The sequence below is a fragment of the Aplidium turbinatum genome, chromosome 11 (genome assembly GCF_918807975.1).
Source record: "Aplidium turbinatum chromosome 11, kaAplTurb1.1, whole genome shotgun sequence".
NCBI lineage: Eukaryota > Metazoa > Chordata > Ascidiacea > Aplousobranchia > Polyclinidae > Aplidium > Aplidium turbinatum.
In genome coordinates, this window is record NC_137482.1 from 19,962,392 (window position 1) to 19,972,555 (window position 10,164).

The following is a 10,164-nucleotide window of genomic DNA, read 5'->3' on the forward strand; positions in this document are numbered from 1 at the left end:
AAAACATTTTGGACACTGTGGATGTCAAAGAACTCATGACACAGTTTATAGATAAAACACCTGAGCGAAAATCAATCTTCGGAAGCGTGTGAGAGCTCATTTCCACTAATTGTCGTTTTCATATAACTTTCTAATTTGTTCGTTTTCATTTTAATTTCCTGAACAGCTGCTTTCCTGTTTGCCGTTCTTCACTTGTTACAATTTGCAATGTGTGTGTCTTAGCGTCGTTTTTTTTGCACAGGAGGAGACCGAATGCCCAGTAGGCCTACCACTTTTAAATGTTCCACCATGTAAGGGGGTCTGGGGGGCGAAGCCCCCCAGAAGCTGACAACACTACGACAGCTTCAGCCCCCCCCCTAGAGAAAAATAGTTCCCGCGCCACTGGCTATGCTCCAACTGTATGCGAGAGATATTGCAGGGCACGCGTGCCACTTTTTTATACCGGTAAGATTTTTGCGGAAAGGCTGGTTTGAAGAATTTAATTCGAAAAATTCGATTCGGAGGAATTCCAATTCAGAGACACTCCTTTTTTGGAGAAAATCGATTCGGTGATTTCTTAAATTCGGTGACGGCTTCTGTTTATTTACAAAATTTGTAGGGATCATTTAAGTAAGCGTTTTTTGTGTTTATTTTCCCACACCCATGCAAACGAGAAAGTTATTGTTTCAGTGAGTTAGATGTAAATTAGCTGATATCTTGCGGGTATAGGCTATAGCGCTATTTAGCATATTTAGTAGAGACATTTTTGCTGAGACTTCAAGTGTAGGCCTTCGGAGGGATGCAACTTATGTTTTTGTTTTTTTATGTTCAACCGCTTTTTTTTGTGGTTAAAGTGACAACTTTCGAATTGGTAAGCATGAATTCGATACCCAGTTAAGTCGGGTCACAGTACAGACTTCTTATGAGTGGCACTGAATTCTATTCCTGCTTGGCACTCAGAAAAGGAATGTATTCAGAGCAATTTTCCACTGGGTTTAGCCTCAATACAGTTGCGCTCACATTGCTTTGTAAGTGCTGAGCGGCGCTGATCTGCCATGGGTACAGTGCTAAATGAAACCTCTTATTAAAAGTTAGCCTATATATATCTACCGTACTGTAGGTTCAGCGAAAAATACCCAACTTAAGCAACGTTAAAGTAGCCTTGTGCTAGATAAATCTCAGCTGTATTTATAGAGCTATAAAGAATTCAAAATTCTAATCTACTGCTTACTTTTCATAAGACATCTGATTGACAAGTTTAAATCGTCTTTTTTTGGAATGCTTGAGCCGTCAGAAGAAGAAGCATCCGATTTACAAAGAAGGCTCCCGCAAGACCCTTGGCGTGGGCTTGGAGTTGAAACACTTTGAAATTTAAATTGGCCTGCTTTTGTGCCTATGTCTTTTAAATGTTGCTTGTCCACAGTTTGACGTTTCAAAGCCACTTCCTGACAAGAGTGTTGGATGTGAGTTAATATTTCTTTGTGCGTTTGGTTGCCTGACCCATGGCACTGTAGATACGAATTTGGGTTTTGTTTTTGAGTTGCTTTCCAGTCGCCAGAGTCTTCCCAACTGTCAGGACAGTTTAGTTTTTTTACGTTTGTCGTTGTCAAAGTTGAATTCTTCGAAAATGAACAATTGTGTATGGTACACCTTGGTGGATGAAAAGCAGATCCTCTGTTTTGCTCTTCTTTGACATGCATCTCCTCAAGAGGAGGAGGTAACAAATGAAAGCCTGAATCAAGAGCCTGGGTGGGAGTGTTGCCATTTCTCAACCACATATCAGAGGAGACAAGTGTTGATTTGCCGTTCATAGAAATCTCCTTGTCACACTGATGTGGTGACGAGTTGGTGTAATCAGTATACGATTTGTTGCAGATGTGATTAGGACTTTCTGAGCCACCATTTTGATGTCCGTTTTCATTCATTTCATACTTAGCTTCTGCAACAACAAGAGATAAAACAACGAGTTTCGTTTGTGAATTAAGCCATTAATTTGCTGGATGTACTGCCTTGGTGAGTTAAGATTTGTAGGTTACTATTATCCTCACACAATTTTAACCAAATTACTGAAAAATCATTTCAATGACAATAACAATGTTCACTCAAAGCAATCAAATGTTCAGTGAAACAAAACTTTTAGTCCTCCTCTCTAATCAGCTTTAGATCAAGTTCTGCTATGCAATAGACTGGATAGCAAAGCAGGTTAAGTTGCAAAATACTGTAAGTAAAAATCTCTTTAAGGTTGTTTTTAAATTGCAATAAAATTAAGAGTGTTAGAGAAGTAGATTTTCAATGCAATTCTCACAAATGACTCAGCAGTTCTCGCACAGCGTTTTGCTAATAAAACTTAAATTAGAATGCTTGTTTGGCCACGCTAATTTCTAATGCCTTTTTATAAAATGTAAAGTTATTGACAAGAAGCATATCAGGGGTTAGTTACACATCTGTAGGCCTAATCGTACACTTCTCAAAACAATTGTAGCCCAAACCCACCTGATTCACTGTCTACACTTTGACGACTTGCTGGGTAATAAAAGTTTCTCTTTCGAATTTTATAAAAAAGGACAAGCAGAAGAGCAGCAATCAGAGTGAGACCAATAAAGCAACCGATGATTATGATGGTGGCTGGTGGACTCTGAAGTAAAACTTTGTTTCAGATAACTTTCTAATCAGTTGCCATCGACGCAAAATAGCCTGCTTTAATATTTCAGTCTGTAGGCTATATAAGCCTTTTAGACTAAATCTTTTCTTTCTAGGGGCGTCAATATTGGATAAGACTATATTCAAAGTCTTGAACAAACAAATAACACTGAAATAATTTCCAGACCAATTTCAAAATAGTACAAAGTATTACACTAAATTGGCAAATTTAAAATCGATTTTAAAATTTGTTGTTCCTGGATGTTCAACTTAAACATTCTCAGATAAGTTCAGAAACACAAGAAATGCTGATAAGTTAAAATTGCAATGTTGCCAGTGTTTACATATGATTTTACTTATTTTGTTTTACAGCATATTAAGCTTAGTCACTCCTTCGTTCTTTGCAATAGAACATCTAGCTCTAGTCGTTTAGACCATGTTTCCATGTTGTACATAGCCCTAATTACACTGGCAGGCTACCAGAAAAAAAGCTAATTTTTAAATCTACAGCAATTACAGTAGTTTATGCTATAAGGTGTTTTGGTTATTTGACTTTCATTAAGTTGTTATCTTAGTTTGATTTATAAAGTGTGGGACTGCAGGCTATTTATAGGCGACTAAAAGCGACTAAAGTTGGCTACACAGAGAACACTTGGTTTACTGCCCTTCTAAATCTGCAGATTACAAAATACTGCATCTTACTCTAGAAGCGCATTAACAGATCATCACCTCTTCAACGATTTGTCTTGGAAGGATTGCTTTTGTCGTTGATAACTTTTTGATGGCACCTTGTGGCTTGGTTAAAGCATCAAAGTTGTTTCTTGCTGTTGTGGTGCTGACAACTTTTTGCTTGTTACTTGTGAGTTGTCTGCTGGGAAGTTTTTGAGTCGTTTTGATTTGTTGCTAAAACAAATATTTTCTTTTTGGATAAGAAGTCAAGATCATTGCGATGTAAATTGTAAATGCTCATCGTAACATAATCTATCCTATACAGTCGACATCTTCAAGAGACAATCTGTCAATCTCGGTGACCGGGCTTGCGTCAGTGGTTCAAAGCCTCTACAAGTATGCGAAACCGCCAGTAGCCTATTAAGCTCTGCAAGAAGCTTTCTCAGTCCGAGAATCAAAATTCAATCAATCAATATAACGCCGGCTATCAGAAATAACTTTTTACTTGCATTCAATATAGTATACGCTTTCGTGGTAAAAAAGTGTTGATTCTCACTCGAATGTATTTACTTGTGTGCTCTGAGTAAACCAAGAAAGGTAGAAACACGTAGGTCCAGGAATACATACAAAGTGCTAAAAATGTTACAACCCACCACCAAACCATTTATTTTTTACATTAATAGATTACATTGATCAATGTAAAAAAGAACTAATGTGGTAGCTGGGAAAGTCTTAAACAGGTTTGTTCTTCATACCGGTGGTTTTCTTGTAGTTGTTGTCTGAAGCAAGTCATTTTCTACGGGCCTGTGCTGTTCTGGGCCAATGATTGTCGTTGTAAACGTTGTGAAGGTTGAAAGAACTGGTTGATCAACGGCTGTCACGTTCAAATAGATTGTTGAATTGGTCACCTCATTGCTTCTATTCTTCACCGAACAAGTGTAAAGTCCCTTGTCTTCCAACGTCACTTTCGTAAAGTTGAGTGCTCCTGCGCGACACAAGTGGCTGAATAGCCTACTTACAATGGTGAAAAGTTGTCGCCTGCTTTAACGATAGCCTACTTCATTAGGCAGGTTTCCCGATATAAAACTCTATAAAAGGTTTTTAAGCGGGGGTAAAGATACAAAATAAGACATGAAAAACGCCATAAAAATATGTGATGACGGCGCTGATGTTTCTTAATTAACCATGTTCCGTTTTTTTCGATGTTATTGAGAGTGAAAAGTTACCCAAAGATCCATTAGGTGTTTAGGATGCAACCGAACGATTGAACATAGCAAGTAAATAAGATAAGCCACGTTCTGTTCGTGCGTCTCTATTTGAATTGGAGATAAAATGCTTTTAGGTGACGTTATCACATAAAAACTGTCTCAAAGTTTACCCCAAAAAGCATGATGGGGGTAAATTTATGTTTAGCCAGTTGGCAAGAGTAAAGGAAAGTATTAACCTGAGAATGTTTTTACTATCGTGGCAGTAATGACCAGTCCCAAGCCATGTCATTCTAAACGTAATTAAATTTGCAGCAATCCTTTGTAGCAACCTCAATCGATACTCAGTTGAACTGTAGAGAACTTCAATATGTCGAGGAGTCAATTTTTCACGTCTGTTCCTGCTCTTTTTTCTAATTTCAGTCAAACGTTCTGTTCTCAAATGTTGATTTCATCAAGGCTTTTCCGGCTATTAATGTAATTTAAGTTATTCTGCGTTGATTCAACCTTTGTGAATGTAACAGAATCAAAACTGTTGCTGTTTCTGCTTTGCAAGAACTCTTCACCCCAACGGCGTTTAATTGAATGTAATCCCCCATTAGTCGACAACAAGAGGCGTAAGATCCTACGTCACACCCATTAGGAAAAGATAAAACCTACTTTAAGGAGGTTTTAGCGGGTTTATGCGCTTCTTATAATTTCTTGCTAACTCTCCTTTGCAAACAAAGTTCAATCAATGTAGAGAAAGAACATTTCTAAACTCTATTTTATCTTTAAATAAATGCCAATCACAACAAACATAAAATTATATTACAGTTTACAACTAGCCTAGTATGTAAGCTACCGTACTTGCTTTGCACTGATGCTTCCTATCAGGTATCAAAGTTAGGGGTTTATAGTTTAGTTATTTATCTCTCTTGTTGTTCAAGCCATTTTTATGCAAAACGAAAGCAAAATCTTCAAATGATTTTTCTTGGTGAAATCAAACGTTTATATTTTTATCAAATAAAACATAAGTTATCAAATGTGGTACAGTGATGTTGACACTAACCATTGTGTACCCTGTTGATAAAAGTTGCCCTGTTTACACCATTGCAAAATCGAAAGACGTAAAAACGATATAAAAATGGCAACTTTTGCTCGCCGCTGCATAAACGATAAAAAGAAAACCAGGTTTTGGTTTAAAACTGTACTGTTATGTGTGCATAATTCTTGCAAAATTAGGTGAGGGGTGAGGCTATCTTACACTCACCACTGTCCAGCTTCTTTATTCCAACTTTATATCTCCCATGTTGGAGGGATTGTCCGTTCGGCATAATCCATTCGATCTTTCTTACTTGCCGTTCTTCCTCCGAACTCAAAGTGGGACATGGAATTTTCAAAGATTCACCCACGGATGCGTTCAAGCTCGTCTCGGCTTCTAAAAAGTAACTACGTGCAGTGGCTGGCTTTTTGTTGAGAGTGAACGCATTCCTTTTGCAACTAAATGACTGACCTAGTCAGCAAATCACTTACTTTTTGCATTGACCCAACGTCTACAACTTGAATAGTTTCAAGAAGATCAAGACTTCATGGTATAAATTAGAGCATGCTAATTACAGCCTACTACTCTTGAAAATAAAAATACGTAACTAGTTTGTTATGAGAAGTCTGATTCAGAGAAACTTGTCTTTCAAAAATCTGAAATGTTGACCTGTTTTTAAAATATGTTTTGTAATAGGCAAAAAAAGAATGTTTTGCTTTTTTAAAACCTGTATTCATCATTAAAGCTGCACACGGAAGGTCATCTATTCTGTTGAGATCCTTTATCGGCATGCCTTTGTATGCTGCAGGATAAGTACAAACAGCATCAGAGCATTGTTTGGGATCAGCACACAACGAATTGTAAGACAGATATCTGCATTTCAAGAGTAATCATTAATGCGATGAAGATTACAAAAAATAGTGTGCATAAAAACTTCACTTTATATAATATGCAGCGTACTGCAACTTTCCTCCAATTCTTTTTTTTTTGCGGATCTACTACTTAGTAATAGACTGCAACATTCTACATGATGCGACAACTGAGGTCGCATTTTCAGGTAGTAAATGTGCGGCCAGGTTATAAAAGGGGTTTCTACGACAAAAAAAATCGAGAGTAAGTAGCCTGCTCAATTTCATTGCTTGTTACAACTTTCACAGTTTGAATGCAATGCCGTAATCTTGTTTGCAACAAAAATCTATCAGTTGGAATACACCATATGAAATGCATTGAACTAGTTTCCAGGTTTAGATTCCCAATTGACATAAGCGCCCAGTCAACAAAATCTGCCATTTTTACATTGATTCAACGTCTGCAGTAGACTTCTACTGCAGACGTTGAATCAATGTAAAAATAAAAATGTTCGTACTGTCTACTGCTGTCTACTACTAGGCTACTGTACTTCTAACTGTCTGCTACTGTAGACGATTCAACGTCTACTGCAGACGTTGAAACAATATAAAAATTGCGAAATTTGTTGATTGGGTGTTTCGTAATTAAAACAATTGATGTCGCCGAGAATTATGCAAAAATGCCTATAGTGTGTTTGTCCTTTATCAGGTATTAGAAATAATACTTCCATAATTTTGTGTCTAATCTGTCAGAAGAAAACGTTCAAACATAAACAATTTGGGCTATAACAATACATTTCCTGAATTTTAACTACTGATTGAATTAAACAAACACTTGTCGATTAGACAAAATTAGCCTATGTACTTTTTTACTGAACCAAACTTTTAACTTTACTGTTCAACTTACCCAACCAAAGGAAGAAGATCACAGTTGCAAAGCCAAGGATTAGTTTCCAGTTGTAGAGTTTGAAGATTCTTGTTATTGTCGAACAAAGAAACTCCCAACGATGCGATGCTGTTACTTGCCAAGTTTAGACTCTAAACAGCAACAATCTCTTAAGACATGAAGAGAGAAAAGCTTTGCATGGTTTATCTAAGGTATGGTATTATTAAATTATCTGTTTTTAGGTACCATGGTTTGTCCAAGGTACCTAGAAGTACACAAAAATAACAACTGTGTCAAGCACAACGTATAGGCTATACTTGTTCGCTAAAAGTATCAACTGGCAAAAAATCAGACTCCAACTCTAATCCGTCTCCAGCCAAAACTCAAGAGTCCGGCTCTTAAATATTCCATACCTTCGACTCCTGTACACCTCTTCTATGCAGTACAAAATAAATTAAACTCGCCACAGTTAGTTCAGTCCCGTGCATAAGCTTATACGAGTATCGAATTTGATTCAAACCTTCATCAATTAATAACAGGTGTCAATGCTTTGGCCAGCAAGCTTCAACGGCTATCAAGCTTTAATTAAAGTGAGCACAATGTTTTGCATCAAAATCGATACTCACTTTAAACTTAACAAACACAGCCTACTTTGTCTTCATTAACGCTTTATTTTTTTACATTAGGTTGCTAAGTGTAAACGTTCGTGCATTAACTGCCACAGAGCAGAGGAGTTAGGTCGGGCTACAATAAAATACAGTTATGTCCTTTTTATCGAGATTGTAATAGATTTAATTCCGAAATAAGAAAAATATTGATTTTTGCTCTATTAGGTTTCTAGTGTATTGTGATTTTTCTTGCAGCTTTTTAGTTTGTCTTGATTTTTGTATTCTGTTTGTTCAATCTGAGTGGCAGACAACTTCTTTTATTTGACTTTTGTTTAAATATTTTACTTCGTTGGATTACTGACAAATTCGACAACACCAATGTTCAAACTAACTGATACTTTGACATTTGGGTGCTGCTGATAGAAATTAAACGAAAACATGATACAAAAAAATAAAGTTTCGATATATAGATTAGTTAAATGTGATTTTTTAGTCAAATTTTCATTCAAACAAGAAAAGAGAAGTTTGTTTTATAACGCATCTTGCCCGCCAAGACCTTGCCAAGTAAATTTTCAACCTGAAACGAAACAGGGTTTTGAATCTTGGCACGAATTGATCCAATTTGCAGATGTTTGGTCGGCATTCGTGGATAAAGTTCCACTATCGAAAATGGCTTGTTTACTGTCGCAAGATCAACTCGAAATCAACTGGTGTTTTTTTCAAAACAGACAAGCTCAGGAAAATAAACTTTCAAGCAGATGTCATACTTCAGATACAGGGGATCTGTGTTGTAATGCTAATTCCATATTATACCACTGATGAACTGCATGAATCAGTCAGCATAGAAAGGTACAACACTTTAGGCTTCATTCATAGTTGGAATACTTTATCCGTGGTGATTTATTTATTGCTTGAATTGCTTTACCACGTCAAAATGCAGTTTGTTATTTGTATCATAGGCTACAGACATTGCAACATCATAATTAGTCTATTCCCCAGAGAGATAATTACACTCTCTAAAAAGTTCAGCATTCAGCCAAGAAAATTATAACAAGAAAACTATTTTTACAATGAAATAGGCCTGTGTAGTTTTATAACTTGTGTAGCATTTTCGGTTTGTTTGTGTAAATACTAAATATATAAATTTTATACAAGAAGATGTCCTAATTGCGTTGCATTAAAAACGAAAAAAAAGTAAATTACAATAGGTCTGTATAGGGTATCTGAGGAATTTTCGAAGTACCCAAAAGGAAAAGTAGCAAGTGTCAAAAATAGAAACAAATCCTTTGTAAAATTTTGTTGCCTTTCTTGAAATGCTCAAAAAATTAAGTTTAACACTAAACACAATCAACACTATGTTTTTAATTAATTTTAAAATAGATTGTAATAAAAATATAATAATGCTTGTTTTTATATAGCGTTGTATCCATCGCAGAATGCGTTGCTCCTCAGCGCTTTACAAAGCCTACAGTGTCAATGCAGCCGTATGAACCTATGAGGTTAAATTTATGTTGCCAAAACAGACCTATTACCCTCAAGTGTTGTAATAGCCGGCGTTTGACCTTCAAAGCGAATGTATTAGTTTATTACCTATAATCTCACAATCCTACAAGCTTTTGAAACAAAACCGAATCCTTGCGTGATTGATTACCTCTAGCAATTAATTAACGCAGATTGCAACAAATTGTGAACATACAGTAAATCCTTAGAGAATATGGTGATGCAAGTGAAATCAATATTTCGATATCACTGTAGCATAACTAAGAACGAAGTATTTGCTATTAAACAACCACAACAATAGAAACAATAACAACTTATGCGTTGGAGTATGCCGGTTTTCGTGTTAGAGTGCCACTTTTGTTGCTTTAATAGACATATAGTTACCGATGTAGAGAATAGGATGTTTCACCACATTATTTTTGACTACAAAAATCTTAAAAATAAAAAAAATATTAGGTTTAGTTTTTTTCACAAGAGACATTAAAATTTTTTCTCTAAATTTTAAAATAAAATAATGTTGCAATGCTTTAAATTCATTGAAACACTAAGCTTGAGCGTGTGATTTCATCATGTTTACTGTATAATGTACAGCCTATCTTACCTTCAATAGCTGTTGGTCATTAAAAGCCTCGTCATCTATATTGCGGATGTTACAATGGTCAAGAGAGATGACTTTCAGTTGTCCTAGACCCGAAAAATCGCTTGACTTAACCCAAGTCAACTTGTTGGAAGAAAGGTCGAGCTCTTGCAAAGCCGATAAGGTTCCCAAAAAAGGAATCTCCAACAGATTGCAACTATCCATTTG